Below are 16852 nucleotides of genomic sequence, written 5' to 3'. Positions count from 1 at the left end.
TGGAGAAACAGCTTGAAAATTTATTACAAATTAGTCCAAAATTTCTTTTTCAAATTTATACTCTAATGAAAAAAGTATACTTGTACTCCAATTTAGGATTTGAATTGAAACATGCATCACATTAATTTCTGAATTAATTATAACAGCAAATAGTCTCTTAACATTGACAATTTGGAAACCCTTTCTCTAATAGTCTCTCCTGAACGAAAGTAAAGTTTCCGATTGTCAATTTGGATATCTACATATTTAGTCGATTTTTTTTAAAAGTAATTTGGAAAATATGACTTGATTTAGATTGTTTGAGATTCAGTTGAATTTTAATCATTTTTGTTCAAAATGTATACATCAGATTGTTTTGGTTAGCCACCAACTTCTGATAATTTGACACGCACATTAATTTGGGAAATAATGATTATATCATTAAACCGTCTTCATTACTGATTGAAATATAGATTTAAAATGAAAATAAGTTAATGATATACAGTCAAAAAGAGCAATTGACCAATGATGATGGCTGCCATTAATGCCAGTTTTTCTTTATAGATATTTTGAAAGAAAAAAAAATTAAAGTAGCAAATTTTTTAAGTTTTATATTTGGTTCAATATTTTTGAACTTATTTTGTTTTTGTTTCAGATACCAGCCCCAGGATATTTACGTCAGGACAGGTAACATATGCATCCGAAAGTAAGTATATTTTTTTTTTATTTAATAATAGTTTTCTGATAGATATTAAAATAATTTGAATATGTATTACAGATAGACGGCAGCCCAGAGAGAAGAAAAAAGAAGTCCTAGACATGGAGATGATATAATTGTTGATGCCTAGATGATGATGTACGTATTTTGTCGTTACAATTGTACTTAAACTGTTAATAGTTGTAAGGTAATAAAATCAGTTTTCCCTGGAGAAACAGCTTGAAAATTTATTACAAATTAGTCCAAAAGTTCTTTTTCAAATTTATACTCTAATGAAAAAAGTATACTTGTACTCCAATTTAGGATTTGAATTGAAACATGCATCACATTAATTTCTGAATTAATTATAACAGCAAATAGTCTCTTAACATTGACAATTTGGAAACCCTTTCTCTAATAGTCTCTCCTGAACGAAAGTAAAGTTTCCGATTGTCAATTTGGATATCTACATATTTAGTCGAAATTTTTTTTAAAAGTAATTTGGAAAATATGACTTGATTTAGATTGTTTGAGATTCAGTTGAATTTTAATCATTTTTGTTCAAAATGTATACATCAGATTGTTTTGGTTAGCCACCAACTTCTGATAATTTGACACGCACATTAATTTGGGAAATAATGATTATATCATTAAACCGTCTTCATTACTGATTGAAATATAGATTTAAAATGAAAATAAGTTAATGATATACAGTCAAAAAGAGCAATTGACCAATGATGATGGCTGCCATTAATGCCTGTTTTTCTTTATAGATATTTTGAAAGAAAAAAAATTTAAGTAGCAAATCTTTTAAGTTTTATATTTGGTTCAATATTTTTGAACTTATTTTGTTTTTGTTTCAGATACCAGCCCCAGGATATTTACGTCAGGACAGGTAACATATGCATCCGAAAGTAAGTATATTTTTTTTTTATTTATTAATAGTTTTCTGATAGATATTAAAATAATTTGAATATGTATTACAGATAGACGGCAGCCCAGAGAGAAGAAAAAAGAAGTCCTAGACATGGAGATGATATAATTGTTGATGCCTAGATGATGATGTACGTATTTTGTCGTTACAATTGTACTTAAACTGTTAATAGTTGTAAGGTAATAAAATCAGTTTTCCCTGGAGAAACAGCTTGAAAATTTATTACAAATTAGTCCAAAATTTCTTTTTCAAATTTATACTCTAATGAAAAAAGTATACTTGTACTCCAATTTAGGATTTGAATTGAAACATGCATCACATTAATTTCTGAATTAATTATAACAGCAAATAGTCTCTTAACATTGACAATTTGGAAACCCTTTCTCTAATAGTCTCTCCTGAACGAAAGTAAAGTTTCCAATTGTCAATTTGGATATCTACATATTTAGTCGATTTTTTTTAAAAGTAATTTGGAAAATATGACTTGATTTAGATTGTTTGAGATTCAGTTGAATTTTAATCATTTTTGTTCAAAATGTATACATCAGATTGTTTTGGTTAGCCACCAACTTCTGATAATTTGACACGCACATTAATTTGGGAAATAATGATTATATCATTAAACCGTCTTCATTACTGATTGAAATATAGATTTAAAATGAAAATAAGTTAATGATATACAGTCAAAAAGAGCAATTGACCAATGATGATGGCTGCCATTAATGCCAGTTTTTCTTTTATAGATATTTTGAAAGAAAAAAAAATTAAAGTAGCAAATTTTTTAAGTTTTATATTTGGTTCAATATTTTTGAACTTATTTTGTTTTTGTTTCAGATACCAGCCCCAGGATATTTACCTCAGGACAGGTAACATATGCATCCGAAAGTAAGTATATTTTTTTTTTATTTATTAATAGTTTTCTGATAGATATTAAAATAATTTGAATATGTATTACAGATAGACGGCAGCCCAGAGAGAAGAAAAAAGAAGTCCTAGACATGGAGATGATATAATTGTTGATGCTTAGATGATGATGTACGTATTTTGTCGTTACAATTGTACTTAAACTGTTAATAGTTGTAAGGTAATAAAATCAGTTTTCCCTGGAGAAACAGCTTGAAAATTTATTACAAATTAGTCCAAAATTTCTTTTTCAAATTTATACTCTAATGAAAAAAGTATACTTGTACTCCAATTTAGGATTTGAATTGAAACATGCATCACATTAATTTCTGAATTAATTATAACAGCAAATAGTCTCTTAACCTTGACAATTTGGAAACCCTTTCTCTAATAGTCTCTCCTGAACGAAAGTAAAGTTTCCGATTGTCAATTTGGATATCTACATATTAAGTCGATTTTTTTTAAAAGTAATTTGGAAAATATGACTTGATTTAGATTGTTTGAGATTCAGTTGAATTTTAATCATTTTTGTTCAAAATGTATACATCAGATTGTTTTGGTTAGCCACCAACTTCTGATAATTTGACACGCACATTAATTTGGGAAATAATGATTAGATCATTAAACCGTCTTCATTACTGATTGAAATATAGATTTAAAATGAAAATAAGTTAATGATATACAGTCAAAAAGAGCAATTGACCAATGATGATGGCTGCCATTAATGCCAGTTTTTCTTTATAGATATTTTGAAAGAAAAAAAAATTAAAGTAGCAAATTTTTTAAGTTTTATATTTGGTTCAATATTTTTGAACTTATTTTGTTTTTGTTTCAGATACCAGCCCAGGATATTTACGTCAGGACAGGTAACATATGCATCCGAAAGTAAGTATATTTTTTTTTTATTTATTAATAGTTGTCTGATAGATATTAAAATAATTTGAATATGTATTACAGATAGACGGCAGCCCAGAGAGAAGAAAAAAGACGTCCTAGACATGGAGATGATATAATTGTTGATGCCTAGATGACGATGTACGTATTTTGTCGTTACAATTGTACTTAAACTGTTAATAGTTGTAAGGTAATAAAATCAGTTTTCCCTGGAGAAACAGCTTGAAAATTTATTACAAATTAGTCCAAAATTTCTTTTTCAAATTTATACTCTAATGAAAAAAGTATACTTGTACTCCAATTTAGGATTTGAATTGAAACATGCATCACATTAATTTCTGAATTAATTATAACAGCAAATAGTCTCTTAACATTGACAATTTGGAAACCCTTTCTCTAATAGTCTCTCCTGAACGAAAGTAAAGTTTCCGATTGTCAATTTGGATATCTACATATTTAGTCGATTTTTTTTAAAAGTAATTTGGAAAATATGACTTGATTTAGATTGTTTGAGATTCAGTTGAATTTTAATCATTTTTGTCAAAATGTATACATCAGATTGTTTTGGTTAGCCACCAACTTCTGATAATTTGACACGCACATTAATTTGGGAAATAATGATTATATTATTAAAAAGTCTTCAATACTGAAGTCAAATAAAGATATACCAGCAGTAATATATATAAAGATATCCTACAATCTATACACATCACAAATTCATACTTTTGTGTTTCTCTTATCAAAGCAAACTACTGTAAATTCAGAATTTATTGTGTGCATTTATTATTGCGATTTTTACATAATGGACTAACAGTAAGATTATCTTATTGAATTTCAGGAAATTCTTCATACAGATATCGGAATTGGAGTTTCTTATCATTGCAATACTCAACCTGTCGCATTATTCAGATTAATAAAACCTCGCAATAGTGTTTCTGAATTAATGGTAAATTATTTGTGCCAGAAATTATCCAACACATCACTCATTTATAATTTTTGTTTTTGTTACAAATGCAGGCCTGAGAAGTTTTAGTGGTACAGCTTGAAGATGGTTCCATTGTACATAGAAGATGAAGATGAGTTAGGATAAACCTTGTTAGGTAATGATAAAATCAGTTTCCCCTGGGAAAATTGCTTGGTTTTTTAATCACAACTGGGTTTAATATTTATAGCTTTCAAATTAATATTCTAATGATACATACTTTAATAAAAATGTATTGTTATAATCTATTTTCATGTTATTGAATTGACTAGAGAGTATAGAACTTTTCGATAGGTAACCTACTCTGTGGTAGGACATTCTAGTACTCTGCAGTCTGCGTCGTTAAGAGGTAGCCTGAAGCCCATGTCTAGTTTAAATAAGCTCGGACTAGTGAACGTACACTGCCGATAGTCCGACCGGTCTAGTGCATATCTGTGTGCACTTTTTTAATCGTTACTGTAACTGCAGAATGTCACGCCATCAATAACAATAAACTGATACTCTCTTCCTTGCAAAAATACCGTAAACCAGTTTTGACGGTCTTCCTAATAACCGATTGTTCAAAATAAAAATAAAAAGCGCAAAAACGTTTTCAAAATGTCAAATTTTGGTAATCATTGATTGATTTGTGTTGCATTGACTAAATAAAATATATTCATAACAGAAAATTAAAAAAAAATGAACATTTTTGCGTCGGAAGACATTAATTCGTAACTGCCCGCTTGACATCTTGTGTATTTTAGACGATTGGTTATTAGGACGACTTGTACATGTATGTCTTAAATTCAAAGAAAAGAGTCTTGTAAACAGTTTTGAGAAGGTTTTTATTGAAGGAAAGTAGAATTTTTCATATTACATGGAGAACAAACTCTACATTTTTGACAAGTTATATACACTTCCAGATACAATAATGTAACCTCAGAATGCAGGATTTTACATCTAATATTCCAAATTTTCAAGGGGGGCATGCCCCCAAACCCCCCTAGTTGGTTCGGCTCACTTCGTGATCCTCACTGCTGACACTATTTTATTTTGGTCTAGTACATATAACTTCGGGCTAGTATTTTTTTTTTCTACTAGCCCAAAGAGCTAGTGCTTCAAATAGTTTTTGGTAAGACTGACTCTGTGATGTAAGAAAGACTGAAAGAAGTAAAATCATGTAAGCTTATAGTTTGTGTAATTGTCGAAAAAGTTGATTATTTTAATTTTCACCGTTTGTGGCCTAAAAGTTTATTAGCCATTCATAAGGAGCAAACTTCAAAGACCGTGACACACCTTTCAATTCAAAGGAACACAGCATGGCTCCATTTAGCTTTAGATATAGCAGCATGGCAGCCAAACAAGTTGGAACTGAAGATAGTGACCAGACAACAGAATACTTGGGGGAATAAAAATAATTTGGTTTATAAATCCAGACAATAAAATTTCTTAAATGTCCAAAAACTCAGATGAGAATTAACTGAGAGCCCAAAGGATGATGTGAGATGCCCATCTTTCCTTTGATATATCAACACTAATATGAAATGCTTCAAAGACCTGTAGAATTAACAACTAAAACTGCATATGTGCAAAAGTAATATTTAAAAAAGTTAAATTGTAAGTATGTACAAACTGTTCAAGATTCAGTTTAACTTTGGTGAACATATTTAAGAGTAGTTGAAGAAATCATGATATATATGTAACACTCCCAAACGTGTCCATCCCCCCAAACATGTCCGATTCCCCCAAACGTGTCCTTAAAATCTTAAATCGCCCAAATTTGACTGATTTCACTCCCCCAAACGTGTCCAATAAATGTTATTCGCCAAAACGTGTCCAGTTTAAAGCGCCAGAACGTCTCAAAACTATTAGCGCTTATATGTCTCCTGTGAAGTTTACGGCAATACAATGATGGGGGACACGATAGAAGACGTTGGGTTTGGGTTGGATTCTAAAAATAAATCAAAGCAGCTATCTAAGGACATCTGGAGGAAAGATATAGTAATCCACATAGTCAAATATCCAAGATATGGTACAATGTGCACAGGGACTTCTGCTTTCAAATAAACAGACACAGTGTAAGAAAAAGGATGACAAAATAAAAAGCTATTTTACTAACAGCGGTTTTATTAATTTTTTATCAATAGAATTGTCATTGTTTTAAATTACAGATGGAGGTACTTCATAATTAAGAAATCTAATACAATTTATATTGCATGTTTTCCCAGTGCTGCACTGTTAATACAGTGGTCATTTATTAGCATTAATTTGTTCAACGCCAGTTGTTTATATTGAGCATTATTGCAAGCTTAATTTAACTATTGACCGTTGATTGCTTAATGCCAGTGGCAAATATTTCAAGCATATTTAGAGCAAACAGTTACACAGGAAAAGCAATTAACTAGTTTTGCACAGTGAAAATCATTGTTTACTTAGTGAATTATTTTGTACTAATATTCTCCAGTGATGCCTAAATATCTTTATAATGTATGTTATTATTGCTGTATATAAAATCAGAGAAGGGGAATTATCAATTTTTATTTAACTTGGAAATCAGTCCTTCATTGCAACAGATGCAATAAATGGACTTTTTTCAAAGTTTTCACTAAGATAATTTTAAGGTTAAAATATTAGTTATCAACTACTTTGTCAAACCTTCTATTAGTTATCAATTACTTTGTCAAACCTTCATAGAATTTTATGAAAATACGACAAAAAAACATTTATTTTCCACATTCAAAGTACCAAGAAAGTTATTTTATCAGTTTGATATTTGGTTTCCAGTAACATGAATAAAATAATATATCATTTGAAAAGTTAATTCTGAGATAGATTTCACCTTCAGAGGAGGGTTGTACAACAAACAGCAAAAATGTGTCATTCAATGGGAGACAAATCATAGATTGAGAAAAATAATTAATGTTAAAACAAAATCAAAACATGTTTTTTTTTTCTGGTTTTATAGACATTAAACTGGTGTTGATGCTATGCGAAATCTGAAGTCAGAAAACTAATTTTTTGGCTGACAATTTAACACTTTAGTAAAATATATAATTTGTGTCAATTTTAATTCCTTTTTAGGTTATTACAGTGACTGTTTTCATGGATGGGGAGTAAAACTTTGTGGTCTAATACTCATAAATTAGTAGGTATATACTCTGTTGAAAACAAATTTTATTTTCATCTTAAAATAAAAATTGAGAGGAATATAATGTGCATTAGGCTTGATAGTTTTAAGAGATTGGTCAGAAGTTCTTTTTGTCTACTTTGAACCACAGGGGATATATTATATGGTTATATTCTTTGTCCAAGTGTCGTAAATGCATTAATACTAAAGGATGGTCTCTCTTTTTTTCTTTTTTTTTAACTTTTTGTCAGATATTCAGAATCCTCTTGTTTTATCCATGAAGTGCCATTACAATTTTGCCCACTTACCCCTACTTATCTTTTCATAATTTTATGACATATGGTTTAAAATCCCATGTTTAAAAATCTTATAAAATCCTTGTTATTTTTTCATAGATCTAATTTGCAATAAGATAAATAAATGGAGAATGTGTCCATATAACATGTAAAAGTGACACCATTTAAATTCAAAGCTGAACAGTGTTTTGTGGTAATTAGCATTGTGTATAAGTTTCAAAACATTTGGTCGAGGCGAACTAAAGTTAAGTAACCACTTTTGGGATGCACATACAGACAGACAAGGGTAACACTTGATGCCCCCTCAGCTTCGGTGCTGGCATAAAAAATGACCTATATGTTAACAACAAACAGAAACAAAAAATTCTTTTTAAATCACATTCTATTGCCTTCATTTTGATACTAATTTTTAAAACCTACCTCAATTAAAATATGACCAATTGCCATGATTGCCGATTGAATTCAGGCAAAATAAAAATACATATGTGGTTCCAGTTACCAGATCCACCCATGAACTTTTTTTTATTCTGTAAAATAAATTTTGAATGATCCCATTTTATGGAATGCGAATTTCAATAATTAAATTCAGACTTCTGTCATATGAATTTCCAATAAAAGTATCCACTACGGCTAAAAATGCAACAAAATTAACGAAAAACATAACATGTCCGTTATTTTACTTGCGGTAGGGGCATGTATAATACCAGAATCGGACTCCGTGAACACACCGACCCTATCTTTTTTTGAGAATGTAACTGGAACCACACATATATTTTAATTTGGACTTAGGCTTTTTTTATTTATATGCAGATGAAGATTTTGGATCCTTTTGGCTTGAAAAATTGTCAGGAACATGAAGAAACTGAATCTGTAATAAACATGGGTACACAAACAGGTAGATATATATCTGTATATAGTTTTCAAACAAAACATGCTTCAGCAGTGTGCAAAATTACTGTTCCATTAATGTGATGTATTATAAGGAAAGATGGGGATACTTTTAACCACAATTTAAAAGGACTAATTTCTACTAATTCTAAATGTTTATGTATGATTTTTCAAGAGATTGCAAGAAAATACATGCAAGCCCAATTACATCCTAGTCAGTGCCCATGTGTGCCCTAAAAGTACATGTACACAAATATATGCACAGCTGCATGTAATTGGGTTTGGAATGGAGCATTGCTCCAAAACATATTTTTTGTCAAATTGGTATTGAGTCTCAAGGGCCTGTATGCATAAACCACTTAAGTTAAGACATCCAGTCGTAGTACTAATTAGACAAATTTGGCTATTTGTTTTATGTATTTTTGTCATATAGCTCTTCAACTGTTTCCGTACTTATACATCCCTCGGATTTCAAATGTTTGGCTTTGAGCGTTCCTGATGAAGGTAAATCTAGAAAAGCGCTTCGGACGCATGAAATTATCAAACGTGTTGTTTTCAATTTTTTATTGTAGGACCTGTAGAAAAATCTCTCTGTTCGTAACAAATCTTAACTTAAGTAGCTTTATAAATTATGCATACAGGCCCAGGCTACTATCTGAGAATGCACTAGCTAAACTAGCCTTTTGGTCATAATATCCCAATATAAATGATTCCTTATGCAGATAATCAACATTAAACAATAAAATATATAAAAAAAAACCTCTGTTTGATCTACAAATCATTAGTCTTCTTTAATGTTATAAATCAATAAATCATTTTTTCCAGACAAAATAACAACAACACTGGTTGATACAATTCTAGGAACCGGTGAAGAAGTTAAAAGTTTTACAATATACTGAAGACTTGCAACGGAAAATCCAGGAAACAGGTTTTTTACTGAACAGTTTGAGAGAGCCAAGATGATTGTTGGATTTAAAATGCTTGGAAAATACAACCAAATGAAGACAAAAAATGCACTGCATCAACAAACAAAACAACTACTGGAACATTGGGGCATCAGTACTGAGTTCTGATTCTAAAAACAATTGTTCAAAATCTTCTACAAGTTTAAGAAGACTGTACATACATGTATATATATATATATATTTATATAAGAAAGAAAAAAAATAATGCATGTGCTTGAAACTTGTGTACATACATCATGTAATGAATAGAAAAATGAAAGAAAACAAAATGAAAACAAAATGAAAAGAAAAAAAAAAAAAAAAAAAAAGAAAGAAAGAAAATTAAAAAAAAGAATAGAAAAGAGAGAAAGAAAAGAAAAGAAAAGAAAAGAAAAGAAAAGAAAAGAAAAGAAAGAAAATTAAAAAAAAGAAAAGAATATTAAAAAAAAATGAAAGAAAAAGAAAAAAAAAATTGAGGAGGGAGGTGGGTAATGCAGCCAAGTAATACTGTATTCGCTAATATTCATGCACCATAACACCCACAATCGTGATAGCACTCTTAGATTTACCTACAAATTTTGTGATTAAATAATATAACCTCATTATGCAGGAAATCTATTTTAAAAATTATCTTTACAATCATCATCTAGATCAGACCCAATATTTACGTCTTTTATCATTTTCATTGATATACATTGTAAGATACCCCATTTTTAATTTCTAAATAAAACCAAGGTGCTTATTATTATGAATACAGTACAACTTGCCAGTCACAAGCCTGGAATAAAGAGCCACATTAAAATATCAAGAATTAAGTTAGTTTAAACAGGACTGTTAACAACTTTTTTTGCCATTATATGCTTGTCACTCATATTTTTTTCGTTTCCTTTAAATTAGGTCGATATATTCAATAGCATGTTTAGTTACATGTACCTACCCTTTTTCATAGTCTCAATATACATTGCCTTCACTGTGTTTCCCATATACAAATGTACTCAAGGTAAACAAAAAATTCTGGAACAAATTGTACATTCTAGTTGTACAGCATGTTTCATACTAGTAAATAAGGGGGGTTACAAATTTTAAACTTTTAACATATATTTAAATCATGGATTTATTGTGGCTTTTAATGCAGAGTGAACCACCATATAGTTTTAATTTTAGATTTATTGTGGCTTTAAATGCTGAGTGAACCATCATATAGTTTTAATGATATTGTAGAACCAACTTGTAAAATTCAGAATTACACCGATTAATACATACGTAAAATTATGTATTGTACTAGGAATACACAAATCATATGATAACTCAATATAATTTATATGTAGTTTTTATTCTAGTCAAGACCATGCTCATTACAATAAAAATTGCTTACAAATATCTAAAATATACAAATAAATAACCTGAAACGGGACGGACAAACGAATGAACAAACGAAAGGACGTATAGACCGAAAAACGTATTGCCCCTCTACTATCGTAGGTGGGGCATAAAAATAAGTTTGTGCTGTGTTTTTCATCAAGTAGTCAGGTTTTTTGTAAGGCACTTTATATTTACATAGGACATATATCCTAAATTTTATCCTGTGACAAAATTCCCGAAACTTGAAACCTGATAAAATATATTGCTTAGTTTGTATCCGAATTTATTTTTGTTTATGTGCGAGAGGTTTCCTACGTCAGTTTTCTAATTTTTTACCTCACATGTCCCAAAGGTTCAAGTGAGCTTTTCTCCTCACTTGGCATTTGTCACCGTCCATTATCTTTTACACAAATACATGTATTCACCTCTGAAACTTCTTGGCCAAATTTGATTAATCATTATGGTGTCTAGTTTACAAAATGTGTTCAATGACCCCAACTGCCAACCAACAAGGGCAACATGGTTTAATATAGAACATAAGGATAAAGGAGAATTTGTCTGTTATCTTGAAAACCACTATAGATAGAGAAGATGAAACCATTTTTTTTCCGTTATGCCTATTAGCCTGAAAACTATAATAGATAGAAAATTTATATACCAAAAATGATTAGCAAGACCAGATCCTTAAATAAGTTTACATGGTTTTATCTGTTTCTCAGGTACTATAAGCAAGAGGGTCACTATATTTGGTGTAAAGTGAACATGTCTGTCTGGCAGATTTCATCTGACCTTTACCTCGTCATGAATCTATAAAAAGACCACATCAAAAGATCAATGTAAAAATAAAAACTTAATTTCCCCCTTCGTATTCTGAACGTAGAAAATATTTGATGATTATAAGCATTGTGTATAAGTTTCATAACATTTGGTTGAGAAAACTAAAGTTTAATATTAGAGAACGGAAACGAAAAATTCAGCAATTTTTATGTTTATAAAGGGGCATAACTCAAGAATGGTAAAAATGATGCCACCATCCAGTATGCATTGTCTTGGTGGACCAAATTCTTGATGACTTTTATCTTTGGTTATTTTCAGGTCCAGGTCAGTACTGTGACATTGGCTAAATGAAATTTACTAGCACACTTCATGAATTTGATATGGGTTATCAAATACCTGCATGTTGTTATGAATGATCACATGAAATTGTATCAAATTGCCAATGGAAGCAGTCACATGTCAAACTGTATATTATAATAGAATCGTCAAACAAAAATAAAAAAGTCTTGAGCAGACCAATGATACATGTGTCCAAAGACCCCCCCCCCCCTGCCCCCTTTTGGAATTTTTGCCTGTTTTTCCAACCCATAAAAAAATTAAAGGCAAAAAGTAGACAAATTAAAAAAACTCATATTTCATAAGATACAAATTAATTTTGACAAAAAGCCAGTTTTCAGGCAAAAATTGTGGTTATTTTTTTTCTTCAAAGAAAAAAAATTAAAAATAGCAGAAATTGAAAATGCTGGTTTAAAGACAGGAAGACTGTGGGATCTAAACTCCAAACATTTGTTACAAATGAATTGCATAAGAATTATAAGAATTGAAGTTATCAATAAAAACTCCATAAAAATACAATAATGAGAGAAGGTTCTCAGGTACTTAGGAAGGGAAAGCCTGTCAGGCTCCACTAGTACTAACCTTTGTAGTGTTCTAAAAAAAAGTAGTGTTAGTAAAATTTCTAGTCTGTTTAAGACAACAATATGTCTCGTGTCATTTTTGAGAAGAAGAAAAACTTTGAGCTAGAACACTATTATTTTAGCATTTGTCAATATTTGCCTAGGTTATGATAATATGTTGTGTTTTTTTTTTTGAAGGTACAAATGCCATTTATTAAGAAGAAATCTTTCGTGCCATGCTGTTAATTACACTTATATTACAAAGACAAATTAGATGGAGGATATAACGAAACAGCAGAAACAGAATATTTTCCAAGAGCAAATGTAATAGCTGAGGATATTTCAGATGATGAATCATTCTTTGCTTGTCCTGAGTGAAATTGCATAAAGGTTTACACAAAAACCTCACGTCTTAGAAAAATATCATATATGCATAGGCAAGGGTGTATTTGCCAACAAAGAAAATAGTAACTACATAGTGAAACTTCTCTAGACTAAGACATGTGTCATGAGCACAAAGGTTTCTCTACAATCAGTTTTGTCAACAAATTTGAATATTGCAGAATGATGGTCTTTTACAGTTTCTATTAGCCATTGAAACGTTTTAATAGTAGGGCTATGGAATTTTTACATGATATATACATAGAATGCAGTGCTACAGAAAAAAGACCAATTTTTAATCAAACCTTTAATAATTTCAACTATTGAGGAACTAGAGGTCCAGCTGAGTCATCATTAGTTAAAATTGAGAATTTGAATATAGTTGATGACAAAGATTTGCAAAGCAAAATGTCAAGTGATGACATACTGGTACATGCTGTTTCTACAGACTTGGCAACATATATTACATACAGATAGCATAGACATTTCAACTTAATATTGATTCTTGTTGCAAAAACAGTAGTGTAACAACAAAAAAATGCCACCGTCATTGATTAGTCAATTTAGTGTTTTACTTTTCTGTATTATAATTCCCTTGATACATGTATTTTGAATAAATATAAAACGAAAATGATTGAAACATGTTATTTTATGTACATAAGAATCTGACAGTTAAAGTCTAAACGAAGTTAAAAATTGCTAAGGGGTCATTTTGAACTTGCTGTGATCTTTTTGTAAATGTTGAAAGCATCACTGTGACTTTTAGAGGAATAACAGTAACAATAGCTCTGTTAATTTGCTGGGATTTTATCAAGTAAATATCATAAATATATACAACATATCCCTCCTTTTTAATTTAGATATATATATTAATTGGTGATTTGATAAATTTTCTGTACATGTCTTATTCCATTGGAAAGATTCATACGCATATCCACAGTAGTGACCCAACCATATCCCCTAAGCGTTCTTCTTTTAATAAATTATTTAACAGGCCAGTAGGGCTAGCTTGACCTGTAATTATTGGCTGTGCTGAATCCATTTGATCCTTTTGTAAAGAGACTTATTATACCCATGCTATTGATAGCTGGGGGATATATAATATTCATAATGTCGGTCGGTCTGTCCGTCCGTCTGTTTGTAATATATCTACAATCCTTAAGTCCTCTCAAAGAACAGAATATATTTAAATCCAACTAACTAATGATATGACATATGTCTTGTGGGGGTTGTGAAATTGTGCACCATATGTTTTTTTCCCATTGAGGGTATATGGGGGAAACTTTGGACCAAAAAAGGAGAAAATCACTATTGGTGTAGTGTAACTACCTGCAGTCCGCAACTCCTCCGCAACCACTAAAGGGTTTAATGTGAAAGTTGTATGAGATACTAATTAAATATTTTAGCTTTATTAAACTAGTAAGTCATATATTTATTTTCCAAATATTAATATCCTGACTTATTTTACATAAATTCATTTTTAAATTGTCATCCTGCCTTTTTTTTTGCCAAGTTGCTCATCCTGCCTTTTTTTTTACTCAAAACTCCTGTCCTACCTTTTGTTTCAAATTGCATCCTATCACCCCCCCCCCCCCCCCCCCCCCCCCCCCCCCCCCTGTTCAGGGTTCGACATGTAATTGTTAAATGTGTTACCTTTGTTAAATAAAGAATTTTATTATTATTATTATTTATAAATAGGGTTTAAGAACGACAACTCTTAAGATAAATTACGGTGGTTTCTATTTTGATACCACAAAACTCTTCACGAAAAACAACGATTTAACTTTCATTTATCATTCGAAGAAACAATAAATTATGAAACTGGATACCTGGTAGTCCAAATAATTATATCGCCTTGCAAGGCTATTTTATTTTTTGCTTTGACGGCGTCACAGCGTAAAAATAAAATAGCCTTGCAAGACATCATAATTATTTGAACTTTAGGTAGCAATACACAGTTAGTAGAAAAATTTAAAATTGACACTCATAATTTTTAACCACCCTCTTTCCCTTGCTTTCTAACAAATAAGGCTTTATGTTTGTGTTATGCATGTGCATATATATGGAATCAGCATCTTCCAAAGATTTGATTTCCAATAGTTATAATGGTGAATTTGGTGTAACCATGGAAACAATCTGCATTTATTTGATACAAAATATTGCATAAAGGGGAGTAAAAATGTCCCAAAAGTCCCCAAAATTTGGTTCAAAGGAGAATTTCAATCCATTAAAGTGATACCTTTCCTGAAACCATAGACATTTATCTATCAAGAGGTCCAAAAAAAAATCATGTGTATTTCTGCTCATTTTTCCATATTTTGAATTGAAAAGTTTGAGGTTGAAAAACACTACAATAATTTCTGGGTCTATGGGCAGTAAGGATGTGAAAATATGGAATGTCAAACAGAAAAATGGCCTATAAAACATGCAAAAACAATCTTGATGTTCATATAAACCCACTTGGAAAGCTACATTATTCTTCAACCATCTAAAAATAAATTTTATTGTACAAAAACTTTCATATTTAAAAAATTCACCATGGCCAAAATGCGGAACTAAACTTCTAACTGTGTATTGCTACCTTACACCGTGACTATACGGTAGTGTTTATAATTTTGATAATATTTTGTAGATAACATAAAGATGATGAGCACAATATTGGTGTTTCTTTGGAAAATGCGGTAACATTGCCAATAGGACTGAATGTGGCATTAAACACCAAAAATTCAATCAACAAATCTGCTGTGTGTAAATGTTCAATTTTTGTGTGTATTAGATCTAATTTTTTTTCCATCTGCGCAAGACGTCAAAAAAAAAATGGCTGGATTGCTTTTTGTACTTGTTATTTAAAACAAAATTAAAAACACTAAAACGAAAACCGAAAATAACCCGTTTGAAATGGACGGCCTAAAAATGTCAAAGAAAATTTAGTGTAAACCGATACCCAGTTATATGTTGAAATTGGAAGCGATAAAACAAAAACAACTTAAAGTATAAAAAGTACACCAAATGCATTCGTGGTCCATAGTACGTCTTTGCAGAAAACATTGAACCATGTATATTTAGGAAAAAAATTACTTTTTTTTTTATCTTGTCTCTACATAATGAGTGTATTTAAGAGCCAATCTGCCAAAAAACAATGCAAAAGGTTCCAAATGCAATGTTGTCATATTGACCTGAAATTTTGCTTACATGATACCTTCATAGCAACTACTTTCTGTGCAAAATATTTTAAAAAAATATTCAATGTTATTATGTTACTCTCTGTATGGAGCTCCATCTATAAATAGCCATTTATGGTCAAAGATGAAAAATAGCCAATTTCAGCAGTTTTAAATTGAAAAATACCAGTGTTTAGCAGCATGTAATTGTTTTATTGGTAATAATTAAATATGTTGTAATACTGTATTTTAACTGCCAAATATCTTACCTATAATACCTGAGGTTAATTTTTTTTTTCTATATTTGCTCAATTCTGGTCCAAATATCCGAAGTTTTATGAAACGGTGAAATTTGCTAATATTTAAAAGTCTATATTTTCTAAAGTGGCAAAAATATTTTAATGCCATCAATTTGTTTTTTCTTAAACCCTAATCATTTATCTACAAAATATAAAAAATCCAATTTCGGCAAATGATCTTAGTACTCAATGAAAATTTATTAGTTTGGAAGGAATTGTGGTTTAGCAGGTGTTATCTATATTAATGACACTTCGGTGTCAGACCACCAATTACTCCCTCCAATTTAGAACGTATGTAAAAAGAGCCTTACTCTGACACAAAGTAGTGCTTTTGATGTCCTTGTTTACTTAAA

The 16852-nt window shown here is 30.3% G+C and overlaps 1 long non-coding RNA gene across 14 annotated transcripts in view; it reads left to right on the top strand.

The window, feature by feature from the left end:
* Window positions 1-16852, top strand: part of LOC127735048 (uncharacterized) — a 113833-nt gene that overhangs the window by 47485 nt on the left and 49496 nt on the right. For 4 of the 14 annotated variants that reach the window (XR_007997976.1, XR_007997972.1, XR_007997970.1 and 1 more), the window contains 4 exons: window positions 4425-4507; window positions 7450-7513; window positions 8602-8686; window positions 9505-9821. The exons of 2 other annotated variants lie outside the window; for them this stretch is intronic. This is a non-coding gene — a long non-coding RNA (uncharacterized LOC127735048). Of the gene's footprint in view, window positions 1-2450; window positions 2646-3348; window positions 3549-4424; window positions 4508-7449; window positions 7514-8601; window positions 8687-9504; window positions 9822-16852 lie in introns of those variants that run through there. 8 more of the 14 variants (XR_007997979.1, XR_007997965.1, XR_007997978.1 and 5 more) reach the window with 6 other exon arrangements.

The sequence above is a fragment of the Mytilus californianus genome, unplaced genomic scaffold (assembly GCF_021869535.1).
Source record: "Mytilus californianus isolate M0D057914Y unplaced genomic scaffold, xbMytCali1.0.p SCAF_3, whole genome shotgun sequence".
NCBI classification, from domain to species: Eukaryota; Metazoa; Mollusca; class Bivalvia; order Mytilida; family Mytilidae; genus Mytilus; species Mytilus californianus.
The sequence above is the reverse complement of the archived record's forward strand: the minus strand, read 5'-3'. Positions and strand labels throughout refer to the sequence as shown.